The sequence below is a fragment of the Pogona vitticeps genome, chromosome 5, assembly GCF_051106095.1.
Source record: "Pogona vitticeps strain Pit_001003342236 chromosome 5, PviZW2.1, whole genome shotgun sequence".
NCBI lineage: Eukaryota > Metazoa > Chordata > Lepidosauria > Squamata > Agamidae > Pogona > Pogona vitticeps.
This window is the reverse complement of record NC_135787.1, coordinates 37,968,464-37,991,441: the sequence shown is the minus strand read 5'-3', so window position 1 is coordinate 37,991,441 and position 22,978 is coordinate 37,968,464.

Below are 22,978 nucleotides of genomic sequence, written 5' to 3'. Positions count from 1 at the left end.
GGTGAGAAGTGATGAACTGATGAAAAAAGGAATCAGCTTCTGTGACTTTCCTTTGCATGGTGTCATTTTGTGAATGGTAGTGGTGCTGGGGGATTCCTAGTCAACACCTTGACCTTGGCCACCAGTGGTCAGAATTTCTTGTCTCAGAATTTCTTGTTTCTTGTCAAAATTCCCCATACTATTTCACATATAATGAAAAATCTAAAAAGGCTTAGTATCACCGGTGTGCTGATGACACCCTACTCCATCTGCTTTCAAGGATCTTGCAGGAGGCCCTTCTCTCAATCTCTCAGACCCCAGTGTGTGGTCCTCCCTCCTCTCCAATTCCACCATAAAATCTACAAGGGATGGAATATGCCATTTAAATGTAATTTTGCCTCTAGGCCTCATTTAATTCAGAGTTAGATTTTTTTTAAGAAACTGGAAGTGACCAGCCCATCATTTCCTATTTCTGATTAGCCAGGGTCATGAGTTGCATTTAACTGGCAAATGGTTCTCCCAACATTTCTAGGAGATGTGTCAAATTGAGAAGCTGTGGTGCAGCCCACCAAACACTGGGGGTGAATGGGAAACGATGGTTCCCAGCTCCTCTGATGTTGCCTTTTCTGTTATAAAACACATTCAACGACTCAGAAGTTTTGTGTTTCTCAAGGATAACCATAAGCAGATACCATTAATCTTTCTTTCACTGAACCATCAGTTACTTCTTCCCAGTGATCATGTGACTTAAAACATCCTTATACTACATATAGACAGACAGACAAGATCACATAGGATATCTATCTATCTATCTATCTATCTATCTATCTATCTATCTATCTATCTATCTATCTATCTATCTATCTATCTATCTATCTATCTATCTATCTATCTATCTATCTATCATCAGGAAATTTTTAAAATACTTGATAAACAGGTTTTGTTGAGTGGCCTTGAAATATTATGCCTAAGAGTTATGCCCAGAAAAAAAACCCAAATCTTTTCAAAACATTGAGTCTTGAACCAAATACTGTTGCTTGAAGAATTAAAACTATAGGACGCAATATAGTTAATCAAATTGTGGACAAAGCAATAATTTTTCAGTTCTATTCTCTCACAGTTGATGAATCAACTGATGATTGCCTCTTGATGTCTTCAGCCCTCTAAAATGTGTAAAATATATGATCTGGTCCTCACATTGAAAAGTTTGGAGATCCCTGCTTTAAGGGCACAAATCTGCAACACAAATTGAGCTTGGAAGCAAATGGAAAGCCAGTAAGGTTGACTCTAGACTGCTGATATATGCTGATGTCTACAATAATCTGATCACTGAATGTTGTAGCATCTGGACAGTTTTCAAAGGAAGACCCACTTAAAGTACATTAAAGTATTAAAACCTTGAAGTAATGAAATGTTGACCACTGTGACCAACTCCATATTCTCTAGGTGTACCCGCCTAAAGGGGATAAAAATGTACTTATTTATTTATTTATTTATTCTATTTATATCCTGCCTATCTGGTCTTATGACCACTCTGGGCACAATAGCTCCATGGTTTTCTAGAAGCTATGCTTCTTCCAAGGTAATTTCCAATCTGCACATCTGCTCCTTTTGAGGGAGCACAACCCCATCCAGAGCAAGTTATCTGTTGAGAAGAAGAACTTTAGTCTTTCCTGGACTGGGCCTCAATTTGTTAATTACAGCCACCCCTTAACCACATTCCAACAATGATACAGGACTTCCACAGAGTCCTTGACATCAATGGAAAAAGAAAAAGATGGTGAGATAGAGGAAGGTACTATAAGAAACTGGTGGGCTAGCAATTTCATGATGGCCTTGTGACCCAACCCATCAAAAGGTGACAACATTCTATGGTTGTACACCTTGTTATGAGACTTAAAAGGAAGGTCTATTGTAAAATATGTTGCATAAATCAGACCTTGGAGTTTGCAAGCGTAATATGAAGATTCCTAGTTCTAGATCTCAAAGAAAGTTCTTTGTAAAAGATGTGGCATTTTCAGCTTTGTTTTTTCACTTGTTTACTTTTGGCCAGAAATGATTTATAGCTTTTGACTACTACTTGTTCTATTCCAAACTTCTGTGTTCTCTTTTTTAAAAGTTTTATTTCTTATAACGCACCCCAATTAAATCTAACATAACAATGCTGTTGTTTTTCATGATGATAACACAGCAGTAAAAAGAAGCCACAGCAAAACCAAACCACTTGTAAATTAATTGAAGCAGTCAAAAGAACACAATGATAAATAAATGCTTAATGACAGTTCTATTATAGGATCCTGATTTATACAGAAGGACAAATAAGGGCTAGATTTGAGAAGCTGATAACAGTGCTTCCTCTGAGTATTAGAAAGGAATTGCCTGTAACAAGTGAGGCTTGATAATAACGGGTGTGAGTACTGATGCAGTGGTTTGGTGAATGATAGAGCAATATAATAAAGACCAAAGGATTTCTGGAGGAAAAAAAAATATCAGTGTCACATAGTTGTTGATTCAAAAAATGACAACTAGTGAATCCTGGAATAGTCTTCACCACTCCAAATGCATATTCAAAACAAATGAACCATTAAAAGGTCACATGTGCCAAATGAGGTTTTTGTCTCATCATAAGCCAACAAACTGGTGTAAACCTGTTTTCTTTTATTCAGTTTCCTTTTAATTAGGTCTATCCTATAAATACTTGAGTAACTACATAACAGAGATGGAAATTCATTGCTAAGCAATTATGGTATCATTACAGAGGCCCAGCTAATCAGATTGCTTTGCTTCATTTACCAGACTTACTATCAATGCAAAAGGACAAATTTGTTTGCAGCAATTCTGGTGAAACTGTTTTATGTCACATCTCAGTGCTTTTGGTATGCATTTAATGGATAGCAAAAATATGACATTTGAAGTTGGTATATTGACCCATTGTATCTTTTATTACTGTACAAAGTTTTGAAGTCTGAAAATACAGTGGCTTGTCCTTCATTTTCAAAGAAGACCATCTCCGTCATATTCAGATTTATCATCTAGAGAAGAAAAATGAGCAGTTAAGGCTGAGCAGTGGCACATTGATGGACATGCAAGGGACTAACATGGCCCAGTACTGTACAAGCCTAGAATATATGAAAACAGTTGAGATAGGTTAAGTGATCCTGGGCCTACATGTTTCATTCCTGCTTTCTTCCTTCCCTCTTCCTTATGTATCCTTGAATCTTTTTATTTCAGATTCTTTAGCTTTGTTTCACAGCATTTCACCAGGCACTTTGGTTTTGAGTGAGAGCTTCCCAGTTGACATGGCCACAGTTTTGAAATTTGAAGATATAAGAAATGTATTAGTACATGTGAATGGATGAGCCAACAAACAAATATTCATAGATTTCACAACTCATCAGGCGTTGCAACTACACAGATCCAGTTCAAAATTTATGCATTGTGTCCAATATACTTTTATAAATGTGAAAATGTCATATGTGGCTCTTATTCATTCATTCATTCATTCATTCATTCATTCATTCATTCATTCATTCATTCATTTATTTATTTATTTATTTATTTATTTATTGAGCTTATACGCCACCCATTTAGACACAGTCTACTCTGGACGGCTCACAAATGCATAATAAAAACAATTAATATAAAGTAACGGTTTCCTACATTAACACAAAACAGAATAGATAAAGAAAGAAAGAGAGAGAATTACATAGAGTCTGGAGGGAAGACCTGTCTATTCAAATATTGTTCAGGCTGTTTTAGAGGTTCAGGCATTCTTTATTTCCTTAAAAAAGCTGCAAATTCTGAAAACCAAACTGTATTACATCACATGTGAATATGTATAATACTCTTACTATGAACCTTTTAAAGTAGGAGCCATTTCAAAATAGGAAGAGTAAGACCAAACAGGCAATGAGTAGAAGAGAGTGCTTCACTTTGAGCAATTACTGATAGTCTGTTATTTATAGTTTTCTCCACCTTATAGTTCTTGTCTTTTAAGGTATTCCTGAAAACACAAGGAGAGCTAAAAGCCAATCTAATCCAACATGCTTTTCCTGAAGGCCAAATAAATGCCTACAGGAAGCCCAGCAGCAGGACATTAGTGCAAAAGAACCCTCCAACTTATGTTCCCCAGCAGCTGGTGTACAACCACACACTGTTTTAAATACTGAAGGGAATATATATGATAGCCATAACTAATGACCTTCCCTTCCATGATTTTATCCAAGCCCCTATTAATATCATTCCAGCATAATACCACTGTGTTATGTTCTATCAAGCTGGAACCAACATAGGAACATAAGAAGAGCCCTGCTGGATCAGGCCAAGGGCCTATCTAGTCTAGCTTCCTGTATCTCACAGTGGCCCCACCAGATGCCTCTGGGAGCACAGGAGATAACTAGATATGTACCTGTCTCCTGGTATCCTTCCTCTGCATCTGACATTTTGAGGTACCTTCCTTTTAAACCTGGAGATTATACATCCCCATCATGGCTTGTAACCTGCAATGGACTTTTCCTCCAGATGCCATCACCATATCTAAGGCAAGGAGTTCCACAAACAACATGCTGGGTTAAGAAATTTTTTTTTGTCTGTTCTCCCTCTCTCAACACTCAGTTTGAGTGGATGTTCCCTGGTTCTAATATTGCATGAGATATAATCTCTAATATGGTTTTCTAGGTGAGTGACATATTTAAGGAGTAAATTTACCACTCTCAACCCCCAATCCCCATAATTTTCATGGATGACCAGATGTTTTAATCTGGGTCCTTTCCTGAGCCCTAGTTTGTTTGCTTGTTTGTTTATTTATTTATTAAATATCCTGCCCATTTAGACAACATCTATTCTGGGTGGCTAACAATAAAAAAGATTAAAAACAATCTAATATATCAAACAACAATTTAACAGCAAATAGCAATATGATTTACATTCTATCCACTACTCCAGTGGTTTCCAACCTTGTGTAATCCAGGTGTTCTTTGGCTGCAACTCCTAAAAACCACAGCCAGCACAGTTAGGGTGAAGGCTTCTGTGAAATGAAGTCCAATGACACCTGGGTTAACCAAGGTTGGGAACCACTGTGACTACATCATATTGAATATCCTTTAACATTAGACTGTGTAAAGTACTTCTTTTTACAAGAGAGAAAGATAAGAGAGAACTTTGCACCTTGCATGGTTTTATTTCTTTCTATCATATCTCCATTTAAAGTAAAGGTAAAGGTTCCCCTTGACATTTAGTCCAGTTGTGACTGACTCTAGGGGGTGGTGCTCATCCCTGTTTTCAAGCCATAGAGCCAGCGTTTGTCCATAGACACTTTCCATGGTCACGTGGCCAGAGCGACTGGACACGGAATGCTGTTACCTTCTCACCAAGGTGGTACCTATTTATCTATCTGCATTTTACATGCTTTCGAACTGTTAGGTTGGCAGGAGCTGGGACAAGCAACGGGAGCTCGCTCCGTCGCGTGGATTCAATCTTATGGCTGCTGATCTTCCGACCTTGCAGCACAGAGGCTTCTGTGGTTTAACCCACAGTGCCACCATGTCCCTCATATCTCCATTTATCATCCCTTTTTCTATGAAGAATTGTCTCACATGAGAGTAGTATTGTGTTTTGTGATTTCTTTGTGTATTGTGTTTGCCTTGTGTGTTGTGGTTGCCTTTTTCTGCATGTTTTCCAGGTTTAAAATATCATTTCTCTGGTGCGATGACCAGAACTGCATTCTACATTTGATCATGCCATAAATTTGTATAACAATATTAGGACACTGGCTGTTATATTTGAAATCAACAACAACAACATTCCTTTATTAGCGATTCCTAGCATAGAATCCTTTTTTCTGTAGTTTAGATTGCTATTGCTGATGTTATCAGAATGTTACTTTCCTTCTGGGCATTTCCTATTCCCAGATACCTCTGTAGTTATGTAAATATTTGTGATTTCTCTCCTTGACATAGATGTTCCTGTATTTTTAGCATGTCTTAGTGATCAATGAAATCTGAGAGAAAACAAGTTTATGCATAAACTGAAAATGAATGCTGACATGACAGCATGTGGAATCTGTAAACACATGAAGCTGTCAGTCTGAGTCAGGGCGAAAGAAAAACCCGGCAACAACAACTATTATTCATGGTCTATAACTTTCTATCAGCCCCTTCACTTGCCAGAATTTTCGGATGCATTAGTACATGGTGCTTAATTTTGAGTACCCTGATTGGCAGTAAATACCTAGGGGTTCAGTCTTTCCAACTCCTACTTGGAAATGCTAGAAATGAAATGCGGGCCATTTTCATGTGTTCTACCACTGAATTACAGTGTTTGCTAAGAATGATTCTACTAGTTGGATTAATTGTTAGTCCTCTGTGGCCAAAATCCTGTAACATAAATTATTTCTGCATAAGGGTGATAATGTCACCAGCAGGGTGGATTACCAAGATTTAAAGAGTTTCTCCTTCAATTTTGGCATTTGTTCTGCTTGCCCAGAATCAATCTCATTGTAAATGAGCCAATTGAGTTCCATGATGAAAGGAACTCAAAGGAGGAATTATTTAATTCTTGCCAGAAAACTCATGGCCTACTCTAACTTCAACTTACTTTAGCACAATAAGTCACAATAAGAGTAGGCTCACTGCATCAATGGAACTTATGGAGGAGTAGACTCACTCATTGATTCAATGGGCCTACTCTTGTGTGACTTCCTATGTTAAGTAACATGATTTCAGCTATTTAATCAGTTGCGTGTTGCAGCCTTAGATTCAGCTAATAATACCATCACCTTAGACAGCTTTCTCTCTTTAGGATTCATTATGTACCCTGTTTTCATTGTGTACCCTGTAGACCTGAAAAGTTGCTTAGGATTTTTTCCTCCCAGAGGAAATCAAGGCAGTAGACTGTATTTATGAATCAGCTGCATTCTAGTTGTGGATAACAGCAGGGAAGTGATTTATGGAAGGCAAGATCCAGAGCTGGACTTCTGCCAGTGGAAAGCAGCATCCAGGAGAAATGGGATCATGGTAATATCCTCTTCTCATTCCCTTCCATTTCTCTGTATTATTCAAACCGTGTTCTAGAGGGACATGGTCAGTTTTTTAAGTCTATTTGGTCACTATAATTAGACATAGTATTTGACACATTACATTCTTTGCCATCTCTGATGTAGGCCTCAGCTATGATTCTATCTCTGTGTTTCATGTTGAATTCCATTGACAATAGGAGTTATTGTCCAAACATCTATGAAATAAGCTTAATAAATAAATAGCCTATGGCCATTTTTTTGACAGATGCCCTTTTGTCTTTTAATGTTCCAATCACAGCCATATGACTAACTCTTGGGGGAGCTAATAGTCATGTTTTTCCACATTCGAGTTTTAGAAATCTTTATTTGCTTCAACCATACTATTATGTCAGCATCCATCTATACAAGAAAAACTATGATTTTTTTTAAAATATAAAAGAAGTTCCAGGGCTAAGTAATGGATTAAAAGGGGGATAGTATAAAACAATTACAATTTTTCCCATGTTTATCAATTAGAAATACTCTGTGGTCCAATATTTCATCGCTTGAAGAAAATTAATTTTTACCAGAATTCATGTCAGCGTAATCCAATTTTTTTTTTCTAGCACAAATGGCATTTTGTTGTCTTCACTCACATTATATTCACTTCATATTCCATTATATATAGTGTGAAGGAGTGTTCAGAGGTTTTCAGGCTTCAATTTCTTTTCAGTTTTGTGGCATTCGGAGTCTTTTTTCTGTTGCCCTCTGCAAACCTAGAAGGCAGGTATATTGAAGTATCATGATCTTTTCTTCCACTGACTCGCTGTTGTACAATTATAAGCAATTTGTCAAACTGCTATGCAAATAAAGGGGCTAGAAAACAATGTCCTGTTCCCCAGCTACTACTACTACTCCATCTGTCCTTTTGCTGGTTAGCAGCCATTGTAGTAACATAAAAACATTGGGATTCAGCAGTCTATTGTTACTACTGAATTAACAGGAAAACTTGCAGAAGGAGAATATTGACATTTGAGGGAGGAGGGCATCACAGTGAGCAGGAAAGAGAAACAGGTCAGACTTTACCCTTTAAAATAAAACAGATTTCTAGGAGATTGCAGACAGAAATACTAGGGCAACTTGAAGGATCGCTCAAAGTTATCATTAGATTTTAAGCTGCTCTCCTCTAAGGAGATCTTCTTCCCACTTCCACCACCTTAAATGTTATATTTGCCAAAGTTTATCCCTCGTCCTCCCCCTCAAACCTCTTGCTTTCTTTTTGTCTAGCTTCTTCTCTTGCTATTTACCGCTGCAACACAGAAAACCAAGGTTACAGTGTATTTATAAAGACACATGATTGGGACAACAGGAGCACATTTAACCTACTCAGGGAACTTTTTATTCCCAATTCCTGTTCATTCAACAGTTATGTGTCAGTATTCAAAATTGTAGCTGCAAGTTTCCTCCATTTCTTTTTTTTTTTCATTCTTCCTTTTTTTCTTTTTTTTTTTACTGCTGGTAGCATAGCCAATAAAAAGTCATAATGAATTACAGGCTTAGAAAAGGGGGGACGGCTGATCAAAGACCACCCTGTGAGATTAGTGGTTGACTTGTTATGGAACCCAGGCTCCCTTGTGACGGACAAACACTTCTTGCAATTTTATTACATGACACAGACATTGAAGGAGAGTACAGAAAATAACAAGATACAACATGAAAAGAAATATGTGACAAAATAAATTACTATTGCTGCATTTGGAAACGTACTGTATTACCTCTAGCTGTGAAGGATCATTGGTTTTGGTTCATAATTTAAAAGGAAGAGTGTTTGAAACAATGTAGGACCTGGTTATTTTTTCCTCATAGTTCTCTCATTGGTGAAGTAATTCTCCAATTTTTTTTTTATCCTTGATTTTTTTAAAAAAAGTGTTCTTAGTAATTGAGCTGTACCAGGGGTGGGGGAATTGGTCCGGTTTGCTTTCTTCTGTACTGTGATTTTATTAAAAACAAACATTTCCATCCCTAATATGTGCTTTGAGACTATTGAATAAGAATGAGGGTGAGGCTGGATGATATTGGAATGGAACACTGGATATCTCAGTGGTTTAGCCATCTTCCTGCAGAGCCAAACACTGAGAGTTCAACTTTCTACTGTGCTTCTCTGCTGGAAGGATCCTTACGGAGCTGATGATCCATAGGGATCCTTCCAGCTCTGGAGTTCTGAGATACACTGGATACCTCAGTGGTTTAGGCAGAGACTGGGAGTTTGATTCCACATTGTGCTTCCTTGACGGGAGCTGTACTTGATGCATCATAGGGTTTTTTCCAGCTCTGCAATTCTAAGCTTATTATTATTATAATGTCATTTTGTCTTCCATGATGGGCAGAGTGAAGACAGTCCACATTTGAGAGATGCAGATTCAGCCTAGCCAATCATTCCTCTGTCTTCACACACAAGCTGAATTTTTCTCTCTGTGAGATTTTAGATTTGTGTGTGTGTGTGTGTAAAATTTGCAGAAAAGACCTCTATGCAAAAACTTGGCATTTGCTTAAAGACCTTTTATTTTTGTGGGAAAGTGCTTGCATTTTTGTGGTTAATGCTGCTGGTGATGAAACAAGCAAGCAAAAAACAAAGCAAAGCAAAGAAACACAAACAATAACGCTGCCTCTTTTTGCTCTTATGTGGAAGACCTTGTGCAATGATTAACAAGTTTGTCAGTGGAACGTTTCACTGAAGACAAGAACATTTCTTAGTATTTGTGACATGCTAAAATAAAAAATCTCTTTAACTCTTGAAGAATACTCTGCCAAAGCCTTGGACTCTTAGCCACACCAAATCTCCTCAGCTTCTTTCAGTATTACTGCTCCTTGGGGCTTGGGGGTATTCTGGCTTGAACTCTCCTGGTGCACATCATCTGGACAGTAAGCACTTTAAGTCATGCCATCTGACGGCCCAGCCTTCACCTCAGTCACCTGTAGTTCCATAGGGGGTTGCTAGCTGTCCGCTTTGATTCTTCATTTGAGGAGTAATGTTCCTTCTTAGTCAATTTGGGCCACAAAGAGAAGAATACATATTGCCAAAATACCACAAAACGCATTTTAATGTGGTTAAAGCTATGTTTAATGTTGCATATTTTAGAAGATCACAATATATCTTATTTATTTTCTTTACAGTGCTGCTCCTTTTTTTCCTCCTGTGTTTGTTCATGTTGCTTCATTGATACTTATGTGTATATTTTTTTCATTTACCACAAGCTCTGTTGCAAACAGTAAAATATGGATGATGCATAATGTGTTATAGAGTCTGTTATGATTTATGCACTTTTAATGTTCTGACAATTTAATAAGTATATGCCACTTCTCTCCTACTATACCACCAAACAATAACTACACTTGAAGGTTTAAATTTTCAGCATGTTATTAAAAGGAAAGGTATGCCTCCAGGCAGTGTGTAATAATTTTGCTGTCAAAAGGCTGAAATCATGAGGGACAAAATTGATCTGACACTGTTTCCACTCATATGAAACACTAACAGTATTAACTTTATTTGTAAGGTAGATGTAATATAAGATTAAACATTACATTCTATTAGAATTTAGCCACTGTCCCAATAAATGATGATGTTTTTGGAAAATAAATGCCTATGTGGAAAGAAAGAATAAGGCAGAAAATGAAATGGGCAACTGAGACTTTAGGGTACTGTTATGGTGGATAGGGCATATAAACATTAAAAACTCCATATTTTATTACTTACATAAAACTGTATGTTAATAATAAGGACAAATGAGAAATTTATTTATATTTATTTATTTACTTATTTATTTACTTATTTACTTATTTATTGCATTTATACCCCACCCATCTAGTCAATCAACTACTTATTTATTTATTTTGCTTTGATGCGACATTTCCAACATCTGAAGATTTCTTTATAAATTTGATGGAAAGAACGTGTGTGTGTGTGAGAGAGAAAGTGAGTGAGAGAGAGAGAAAATCAAATGGGAGAGAAAGTAAAGTTCACATATTCACCCACACACATAAAAAGCTTTTGAATTTATAGGTTTAAGAAGTCTGGGTTTCATCCTCTGAGCATTCAGCCATGTCTGTGGAGATAAATTAGGGTGTGCACCCTTCAATACAAGATTTTAGGGGTTTGTACTTTTACTCGTGGAAACTGTTTTTGCTAGGATGATCACAGCATGAGATACTGAGCCTTAGTAAGTGCAACTGGATGGAAAACATCACATTTCTGAGCGATTTTTAAAAGAAAATTGTCGTGCACCCCCAGTGTACCCTGCTTGTTTTCCCACTCACAGGTTCACCTTCAGACACAACTTGTTCTTTTCACCCACTTTTGCTGCCACCAGAGGGTATTATCCTCACTGTACCAATTATGAATCTCAGACTATTGCTGCCAAATATAACAAGGTTTATTTATGGTGTAGTAGGTAAATCACAGAAGTAAAAGCATGGATGTCCTTTTATTATTCATTCAATAAATGTGGATTTAGTCACATGTAAGCTTGCTTGTATTCATTTACTTTAATCAAGGTCCCAATATATTCTTACTGTCTATGTATTTCTTATTACTTTTAACTCTTTTATTTTCTCTAACATACCAACTTTCCAATCTCTTGTCTAAACATTTCACAATCTTCTCCCTAACTGACTCTCTGTCTCACCCAGTTCTGTAGACTCTGCCCCTCCTGTCCTGTCATAGGCTCCTGCAATAGAACTCTAAACTGACTGACAGGAGTGATGTGTGGGCTGTCCACCACAGAAATAAATATATGTATACATGCACACCTAGTCATTTAAAAAATTCATTGAAGGGTGTATACCCTAGTTTATGGGCACAGAGAAATTTCATATAAGGCAAGGCCATGCATGTCATTAGGTAATATCAGAGTTACCTGTATTAGTTGCATGATGGAGCAAGTGAATAAATTGAAAATAATAAGTTTTAATTTTTAACTTTTAAAAAAAATTCTCATGCACCTTCTGCAGAGTGCAGGGACAAGCAATCCTTAAAATGTCTCAGCTGGTGTGGAATGGTGTCTCAACTGCTTTTTCAAACATTCCTTATCAGAAAAAGAAAGACGCATTAATGGCTAAAATAGTTACACACGCTAGATCAGTGCTTCCCAATCTTGGATCCACATATGTTCTTGGCCTATAACTCCCAGAAATCGTGACTGACACAGCTAGTGGTGAAAGCTTCTGGGACTTTTATTCTAAGAACATCCCCCCCCCCCAAAAAAAGGCCTCCAAAAACCCATGGGAGCACTGGGTAGGGAAGTGTAGCGGAATGCCAAAAGGTGATGTCATTCCTGCCTGTCCATCACAGGAGCTCAAGGGGAGGAACCAAGGATAGGGCAGGAGGGGCGGAGCCAGAGAGGGACAGTTAGGGAGTTGGGGAGACATTTAGACAGTTAGAGAGAATTAGGGACAGTTGAAGATGTGGAATGAGAGTTAGGGTTTAGGAGAACAAAGGAGAGGGTTTGTGAATTGAGCTAAGGGTGTTAAGAGAGGAAATTGATAAGTTTAAACCATATTGAACAAGCAGGAATGAAAGTATAAGCACTACAAGAGAGATATTGATTGAAAGCATACAGCAGTTTGGAATAAAAGTGATTGACTACATAATCCAATATGTATTAACACCTGAACCAGTTCATATGTGATTTACCTTTTGATTTGTTTGATAATAAAAGAATACTTAATTAAACCTCTGCTTCCTAAGTTCTATAACCCTTAGTGTTGGCAGCACCTGTGCGGGACACCTGGTGGCAGCGTAAAAGGGCGTGTACCTTTGTGAGGTCCAAATAAATAGGGGCAACAAAGGGTAGATCACCATAAGAAGGTTTTCAGAAAATGACTATGTGACAATCTTGTGGGATTTCTAGATCCAAATGGATAGACACCTTGAACATAACACACGAGGCATAGTAGTAATAGAATAAAGAAATATCTGGATTAGAAATGGGGACAACTCACCATTTTGGTTAGTCGTCCCGCTTCAGAAGTCATCAAAAGTTGATGATTCATGAAGCACGAAGTTGCCCCCATGAAGTGACAAATAATGAAGTTATTTGTTGATTCATGGGGGGGGGTATTAAAAAAACCAACTGCCTTAACCTGCCTGAAGGGAATCCAGGCTGCCCTTTGCAAAGATGGCAGCTGCAGCTTCCCTACCCTAAATGAAGCCTCAGCCTCCATCTTTGCAGCCAGTCTCCCTTTTTACATGCCATGGCTGGGAGGCCAGATGGAGACCTCAGCAGTGGTGATTAAGGTAAGGGGGTGTTGGTGGGGGTGGGGTGGGGGCCAAGGTAGGGAGAGGAAGGGGTGGGGTAGGCTGTGGGGGTGGCTGGGTGCCCATCAGCTGATCAGCAGCCAGTAGGCAGAATGTTTTTCTTTTAAAATACGAAGGATGAATAAAAACAGGTAAATATTTGTCCCTTGTGGGAGTCTCTGGAATCCACAAATATGAAGGGGTGAATATTTAACGAATCATCTATTTTTGTCAAAAAAGCCGATCCGTTTTTATATATGTCCCCATCTCTAGTCTGGATCATTGACACTGCAATACCAGGGGATGCCAGAGATGAAAATAACAAATTGGAAAAACTAAGTACAGAGACCTGGGAACTGAAACATCACACTTCCGAATGAAACACACTTCAGTGGTCATGGGTTTTTTGGGAACAATATCAAGAAATTTCACACAGTGTTACAAGCAGTTGCAGACCTCAGAAAGAACACCATAAGAGTTACAAAAATGGCAATATTAGAAGCAACAAGCATACTTTGCCGATATTTAACAGATACTAGGTTTTTGGTTAAGAACAGTATCTGTTATATAATACCAGTCAATGTTTTTATAATTTTGATTGACTGTGCCTGGTGTTTTTGAATGGTGATGATGATGATGATGATGATGATGATGATGATGATGATGATGATGATGATGATGATGATGATGATGAATGCTGTTAGCAAGGTGTGAGGGATATTTGGAGTGAAGTGGGCATATGTGTGGATTCTGGAACTCTGGAAGTTGCCTCTCCTTTTTTATGCTTGAAAGGAGACTTTTTGCTTCAGAAGATAAAATGAAGATATGTAGATTAGGCACGAAGCCTGGCACAAAGATGTCCCTCCTCCACACCCAAGCACATTCATTTTATGCAGAACATACCCTGAAAAGTGCTTGGATGAATCACAGCTCTTTACATGCTTCATCCCAAAATGATTTCTTTCAGAGCTGCTGCTGCTGCTTCTTTTTAAAGCATCAATTGAGAAACTGCAAGTAGTTTCCACTACAAAGAAGACTGTTATTCTACAGTAAAGGGAAGTTGATTTTCTTCCTGGGTAAAAGGATCATTCAATAGAAATTTTCCTGATTTTGGCTGATGTAATTTAGAGACTGCGGTTGGAGGATATCATTTCTTTGTGCTGCTTTCTGTAAAAAAATTCTGTGCTGTCATGTGGGAGATGACAGATTTGAAAGTGGCTGTCTTGTCATTTGCTAAAACTCGTGGTGTCTTGAACTCCTTTCCTTTCCCAAGGAGAGAAACTATGGATGTTGTAAACTAGTGGGTATACACACTCATAAACTGCTGAAGTCTGATGTTTATATAGCAACTGAATGCAGTTCACTATCTGCAGATAAGAACTTACTATGTCAAAACTTGCTTCATTTTGGCACACTCGTACTTCATTATTTAAGAACATTTAGAGTTTCTGAGCCCTCATACATGTATATTTTACATTCAGTGCTATGCCCAAGTTATTTTTTATTATAAATTATGCAGAAGCGGGGAACTTGAACATAAGTTTTTAATATAGTCAGATTCTCATAGTTACAAAAATATACCAAGTATATAAAAACATTTCTCTCTATTTTTGTGATTCCTTTCACAGTTCACGAGATTATCATCCCCCTCCAAATATTTATAGAGCATATATTGAAGTATTTTCCTTTAATAGTCAGATCTGATATATAAAAAAGCTTTGGGTGTCATAGAAGACTGAAGTAGCACCTGCGTTCCTCAGCTGTATCTGAATCATCACATCTTAACTTTGATATATGAGTCACAGTCTACAGTCTGCTCATCACTCATCACAGTCAAATGAGAATCATGGAGAACATGATTTTACCCCGAGGGCATTTTTCAGAGGAGTTATAGTTCTTCACTTGTTCCTGTTTGGTGTTCTGGCTCATGAGAAGATAAGCAGGGCCAACATTCTGTCAGACCAAATGCCTACCTCTTCCAGTATCCTACTGCTATACTAGGAGACCATATGCCTATATAAACCCACTAGCAAATCAAAGGTCTCTGGCAATGTAGCCATCCATTTTTGTGGACTTATTTGGACACCCTATGGGACTTGTCCCTAGTCTATCTGAAGTTGCCCACTCTGAATCCTAATACTCCTTTCCCCCCAGTTTTATTTGGAGCCATATAGGATTAGCAAAGAAATACCCTATCTCAATATTTCTTGCATGTGAATTTTCTTTCTATTTCACCTTCTTGACCAGCAGTCAGGTTCTCCCATGTATGTGTTCCCTGTTTTTCCTTTGTTCCCATTCAGACAATCAAAAATACTTTCACCTCAATTTATTAGACACTATTCATATAAAACAGGATGTGTTCTAGTTCCTGTTATATTTTCTCCTGGGGGAAAAAAAAACCTGTCATTTATTGGATGTTAAGATACAGCAGTCAGGTTATATTCTGGTACATGTGCAACTGGCCTTTTTGTAGAAATCTGGCTTGTTTCAATGTGTTTCCTATTACCTATACCCTCTAAATTCCCCTTTTCTTTTCATTGATGCATTACAGTTCCAAGTTGTCTATCTGGAGCAGGTCATGGCTCAGTGGAAGGTAACATTTCTAAGGACCTGGGAGGTCTTGGATAATTTAGCAAGGACTTGGTATCAGGATGTTTGGTTGAGTGAGTGAGAGCTAACATGCAAAAACACTTTTGAATTCTAGTAGGTCAAACACACATAGAAAAACTGACACAAATAATGTTAAAAAAATGTATACAGATTAGAATTTTTTTTCCTGGTTACATGTTCACTTCAGATTAAACATGGATTGGATTGCACAACATGTGGTCTAATTAATAGTATAATAACCGAAATCTGAAGGTAATGATACAAGTGTTATCTTTTCCCCAGTTGACTCACCAAATAGATTATGCTGTTTCAGTTGTGCATTGTAGTCTCATTTACAGATGAAATAAAAACGAAATCATGTCTTATGAAAAGAGCACAGCCATGATGCTTTACCTTTCAGTGAAAGTCCTTAACAGTAAGTGGCATACACTGTGGAACCAAACTCATTAACACACTGGTCCTGCAGAGTGTGGTTTAGCCATCAACATTTGAACTCAAGAGTCCTTTGTGGTTCAGCAGGTTTCAGATCAAGAATATGTGAAAAGTTGGTCTGCAAAATATTGAACAAGTGGAATCTGAAACACCAATCAGGGTTTTCTGAAGTTTATTCAGAATAAAGGTAGAAGAAAAATTTATGGAAGGATGCAAATCTTATCACTCTCATACCAAAACGTTATGAGTATTCGCAAACATGGTCATCTAAGTCATGGCTATCATGGTCTTGTGATGTTTCAAAACCCTTTATGAGGAGGCATGATGTTTTCAGAAAAGACAGCACCACTCACTTCCTTGACATTCACTTTTAAAGATACACGATTCCATCTCCAATTACCACAAAGACATTATGTTATGTCATCATAACATGTCACCAACATCTAAATAGTTACATCACAATCTTATTGATTACTAGGTTATTTAAGTAAAGGCTAACGTGTGGTAAAACTTACTCTTGGAGCCATTCTTGGAGTTCCACCTCGTACTTCCAATGTGGCTCTTCGCTTAGTCGTCGTTTAGTCATTTAGTCATGTCCGACTCTTCGTGACCCCATGGACCAGAGCACGCCAGGCCCTCCTATCTTCTACTGCCTCCCGGAGTTGTGTCAAATTCATGTTGGTTGCTTTGCAGACACTGTCCAGCCATCTCATCCTCGGTCGTCCCCTTCTCCTCTTGCCATCACACTTTCCCAACATCAGGGTCTTTTCCAGGGAGTCTTTTCTTCTCATTAGATGGCCAAAGTACTGGAGCCTCAGCTTCAGGATCTGTCCTTCCAGTGAGCACTCAGGCTTGATTTCCTTTAGAATTGATAGGTTTGTTCTCCTTGCAGTCCAGGGGATTCTCAAGAGTGTCCTCCAGCACCACAATTCAAAGGCATCAATTCTTCAGCGGTCTGCTTTCTTTATGGTCCAGCTCTCACTTCCATATATCACGACAGGAAAAACCATAGCTTTGACTATTCGGATTTTTGTTGGCAAGGTGATGTCTCTGCTTTTTAAGATGCTGTCAAGATTTGTCATCGCTTTCCTCCAAAGAAGCAGGCGTCTTTTAATTTCGGGGCTGCTGTCTCCATCTGCAGTGATCATGGCGCCCAGGAAAATAAAATCTGTCACTGCCTCCATATCTTCCCCTTCTATTTCCCAGGAGGTGATGGGACCAGTGGCCATAATCTTAGTTTTTTTTGATGTTGAGTTTCAGACCGTTTTTTGCACTCTCGTCTTTCACCCTCATTACAAGGTTCTTTAATTCCTCCTCACTTTCTGCCATCAGAGTGGTGTCATCTGCATATCAGAGGTTGTTGATATTTTTTCCGATATTTCTTCTTCGCTTAGAGGTTGGGTTAATATCCATCAAAGCACGGTCCTTATGGTGAAATACTGGCTTAAACTGATTTTTGCATTAGAAGGCTTGGCCTCACTGATCCTACTAGATTCCTTTCAGTCAGAGTGGAAGAAGCATATAAATGAAGAGTTATCGAAAATTGGCTTTTCCCCCAGTATACTTATAGCAATGGGTCTCAAGGATGCCATCAAAGCAGTGAAGTTAAGGGTACGGGACATTGAACTACAGGACCATGTTGGCCAGTTAGGGAAATATAATTTTCTAAAGAAATCTGCTTTTATCACCTCCTCGTATTTAGCCAGCACTATGTCACCTAAAGCCATAAGGGCTTTTAGGCTAGCTAGGCTCAATGTATTTCCGTCTACGTTTTTGGAGGGAAAATTTCGAGGTTTGCCTACATCAGATTGTCTCTGCCCTTGTAACAGTGAGAAAACTGAATCAGTTGGTCATGTTCTCCTTTTCTGTACTTGCTAACGGGATCTTCGTATGGAGCTTTTATCATCTATTATTTGTAAATCTCCCAGGAGATCAGAGAAGGATTATGTCCAGCGGCTACTCTCTGACAATACCCCTTTTATTATGAGACAAGTGGCCAAATTCTGTGCGGCAGCAATGGTTATTCGTAATCAAATGTTTGGGTAGGTGATTTTAGATGGCTATGTTTTTAATATAACACTGGCTGAGGTTTTATTTATATTAAGGATACATGATGTTATTAACTGGAAAGAAGGGTTGTTTTAATGGAATTTTATTACCCTGACTGATCTTACCAAGCCATAATTATATGTATCTATTTTATATTGATTTGGTTTTACTGGTCTTTGACCGTAATAAAGTATTCATTCAAAACGTACTCTGAGGTAGTTTGTTAATGCTATATACAGTACTTACTTCAATACCTTAGAACACTGGTTCTTAACCTTGGGTTACTCAGGGGTTTTGGACTGCAATTCCCAGAAGCCTTCACCACCAACTGTGCTGGCTGGAGTTTCTGGGAGTTGCAGTTCAAAAACATCCGAGTAACAAAGGTTAAGAACCACTGCCTTAGAATATCAGGGTGGGGGGACACTGACTTTTGTTTTCACTTTTCAGTGTGAAAGTTGAGAACATTCTCTGTTCTTCTCTCTACTGGTTAACATTTTAGGCAGCTCAGTGTTTTTAAAATAACTAAAGGTTTAAGCTGGCAACTTGCCTCCTGTATTTAACATTCAATATGACTTTTAGGCTAGTTTACCTGCAGACTCCTTAGCCTAGGCAGGGACAGATCTAGTATCTATATAGTTAATCATCCTTGGCCTTATCTCAATCAAAAAGGCAAGCAGAGGCCCCCACATGTTGGAGATAAATCAAAACTATATTAAAAAATGAATGTACCCTCAACCCTGCGTGAAGCTCTAGCTGTGCTTTGAGTGGTTGTGTGTGTTTTGTTCCATCAAGTCGGAACTGATTTATAACAGCCCTAACAGGGCTTTCTAGGTAAGTGAGATGTTTAAGGAGAGATTTTACCAGTTCCACTCCTCCAGTCAGTTTCCATGGCTGAATTGATATTCTCCAGAGTCCTAGTCTGTCACTCTTTCCACTACACCACACTGAGAATCCATTTTAAGTGCTTAGAGTATATTAAAAATAATTTCTTTAACTTGGCCTTTGTCATGATGAAAAGCTCACATAATATCATTTTTTAAAAGATATATCCCACTACTCTAACTTCCAATTTATTAAGAAAATATTATTCCTACTAATGCTATTCCTTTTAAATTAACTTGAGGTCAAGTCATTGGTGCCTTTTGCATCATCCAAAAGTAGTAACAAAAATAATTAAAAGACTAACAGCAGAATAGTTTTGTTACAATTTCATGTAACAATTCCCTGACAAGTACAGCTGCTATGCCCTGTCAGAAATGTTAAATACTTGCAGTTGTTAGTTATTTCATTGTGGGGCACATGTCAGAGATCCTGCACATTTCCCTTTCTTCCTCAGTTGTGGTTCTTTTTCCCCCCCTTCAAGATATGCTGGAAATATTGTTCAGAAAAATAAGCTTGCATATTGAAATCCTTATAGCAATATTTAATGATTTGTGCCGTTCATGAGAGAGATGAAATCTTTCTAAGACAATATATCACTGGGAGAGGGGGAAGGGATGAAGGCGCATAGGAAGGATGCTACAGTCTGAAGTATGACCTTCAATAGATATAAATTTACACGAATACCTTCAACTGTCTGTTGATCTCCCAATTGCTGAAATCCTGTTCCTTAACAAAACACAATTTGCAACGTTCAGTTTCTTCCTAGCTGGCACAAAAGGAAAGAGTCCTTGTATGCTGGCTTGGTATGTGCATGAGATTCCTAGGAATGGGCAGATTGCTATAAATTGTATTATGCTAAACAGCAGGATTAAAGCCTTTGTGTAGAAAGTCAGCAGGTTGGCTATGCTGATGGTGAACATCTTTGAATGCCCCATGTGCCAAAGGAGGTCTCTTCATCTATCATCAGGAAAACTGGAAAAGCCCTCCACAGATTTTCTAAAGAATGTGTGTCAGTTGGCTGAGGTCTTCCTATAGGAATTGCTGCTTGTTTCTATGACTGTTCCCAGAATTCCTCAAATAAAACAGCTGCTCTGAGCCTTCCACTAAGTACATTATGTTTACACATTTTGAATGAGCTAAGATAGTACATCTAATGATGGTTGTAGAAGAAATACAATTTCTAACTTTGTCAAGGTACTTTCAAGAGAATTGTCAAGAGTGTATGGCCCAGTTCCAGAGTGAGGTGCAAAATTAGCCACATGTGGTATTCTGCTCAGCATTCTGCTTCTCAAGGAACTCACCATTCAGTTTGGGGAGAGAGTGTGTAACCAATGTGTCAGAGTCCCACCGAAATGTACTCCTACTTATTCCTGTCATCAGAGTGAAGCTTCCATTCCCATTACACATTTGCATGAATCAAAAGTAGCATATAGTGTGGCCTCAAATCTCCTGTAATTGAGGACATAAATTCAGAGCCCTGTATACATCATTCCTGGAGACTCTTGTGACAATCTCTATGCCAGAATTAAAATGAATTATGCAAGACTGTAAACACTCCAGGATGAATTATGCACAGTATGTGAAGTTAAGCAAATTTGCTCAATGGACTTAATGGCTACAGATTGTAGCATTCCTTGGTCCATAGTCTGGTTTGTATTTGTTGACAATTGTAATTATCGTAGATGACACATAACAAACAATGAGAAGAAATTTGTGTTAAGTGAGATTTTGAATGAATTTATCCAATTGGTGAAGTACAAGATTATCAAACAGCATTATCTATATGTCTTTCAGTTTTTTGTTAACCAGGAGGAATCCAGAGGCACCAGATTGTTTTTTAAAACATGGTCAAGTAAATACAAATGATTAAATCTGCATGTATTTGAAAATGTGCATAAATCTAGTCACTGCAAACAAAATATTCGTAAAATGGACACATGAAAAGTGTGATAAAAATACACACAAACGTCTATGCTGCAAAGGTGAAGAGGCTTGAAGCCCAATTCAAAATTTGTAGGGGATGATACTGGTAGAAGTTTGGGAAACAGTAAGAATGTTGCTTTATTATGTACACACACCTGGCAATACTATATCAATATATTGTACCTACAAGAGGGCAACCAGGCAAGCAATGACAAACCACTCCTCATACTTGCTGGTTAGCAACTGTGTGAGCAAGCCCAAGTAAGATCCACAATGCATTTGGTCAGCCATGGCCGGTGTCTTTCAATGTTTCTGCTGTTGCTACTTAAACAAAAAATGCATAGGTTGTTGCCTTCATTATTCTTTTAATATATAACTCCATTTAATTGTTTTAGTACATAAATCATCTCTAGCCCTCCCTTTCCCTTCCCTCAGTGAGCAAGGCTTCTCTGCAGTCTCCTCAACTGACTGGCTTAGAACATCTTATTAGAGCTCTCATTGTCGTAGATGGAAGCTGTTCTGATGGACATGAGCCTACGGGTAAAAAGTAATGAACTCAGAAACCCGAATGATGGAGAATAGCCTGTGGAAAATGTATGGCAAAAATTACCTTCAAATGCCACTGATACCATCCAAGTCAAAAGTCTGGAAAGGGGAATGGGGAAAGTTAAGACTTTAAATGCAGTAGGCTAAAGGAATTCTTAGTCTACCTGTAGGCCGAAACAACAACAGTGGTACACAAATGTCACCTCTAGAAGGCAAAAATTCATTTTGCACTTATCTATATATTAATAAATATTTAATATTTGTAGCCTTTAGCAATTCCTTTGTGAAGGGATCTAAGGGGCATGAAGAATCACTGTAGGGAAGTCCCAACATGAACAAAGATGACCAAATGTGCTTAAAGTTACTTAAACTTTATCAAGTGTCAGTGAGAAATCAGAGTATAATCTGCATATTTGTACTTTGTCAAGGCAAAGGGCTATTGACTTGCTTTTTTAACTGAAATGACTATATAGGCCTAGATAAACTTGTGTATTTCTGAATATGCTCCACCTCCATAACTACATCCTGCAACACTAGAATTTCATTAGGCCAAGTAAGATGTTGAACTTACAGTGGACCTTGATTTGAACAGGGTGGGGAGGGAGCATTTGTTCCTAGTTTGTATTAGCTCATTGGAAAGATATGGGAGGGCTTTGAGTACCGGCCCCACTCCTGAGGCCACAATGCTCTGTCATCCCTACCTTAAGCCTCAATCCACTAGCTGCATAGTCTGAAAGTGTTGCTTATGAGTGTAGAGATGCCATCATGAGAATACTCCATCTCCTTAGGAGATGGAAAATTCATCTGTAATTGAAAGTTGCAGGAGGGGGAGTGATAGGAGCCAGTAGGGCCCCTTCTTCTTCCATGAGTTTGTTGTAGGTGCAAAGTAAAGGACATAGGTTGTCATCCTATGGCAGAGAATTTTGGAGCCCCCCCCCCCCGGGACATCTAGCATCCATCGTTATTTGTCATGATAATTCTTCTCCTTGCCAGCCAGGAATTTTTTGGTCCTCTCAACAGAGTACTTGACTCAACCTTTTAAAAAATGTGAAAGATAGCACAATTTGTGCACTTCCACAATTGCATGGATTGCTTAAAACAGCCGCTTAATTTAGGAATTGAAGCATGGGCAGTTTGTGTGCACCTTTCAACCCAATCAGCCACCCTCTCTCTCTCTCTCTTTCTTTTTTGGCTGTATATCTGAACTTTGGTTCTGAAAGAGAAAGGGCACAAGCAACCATTTGCACAATTGTTGGATAGTCTAAATCAAG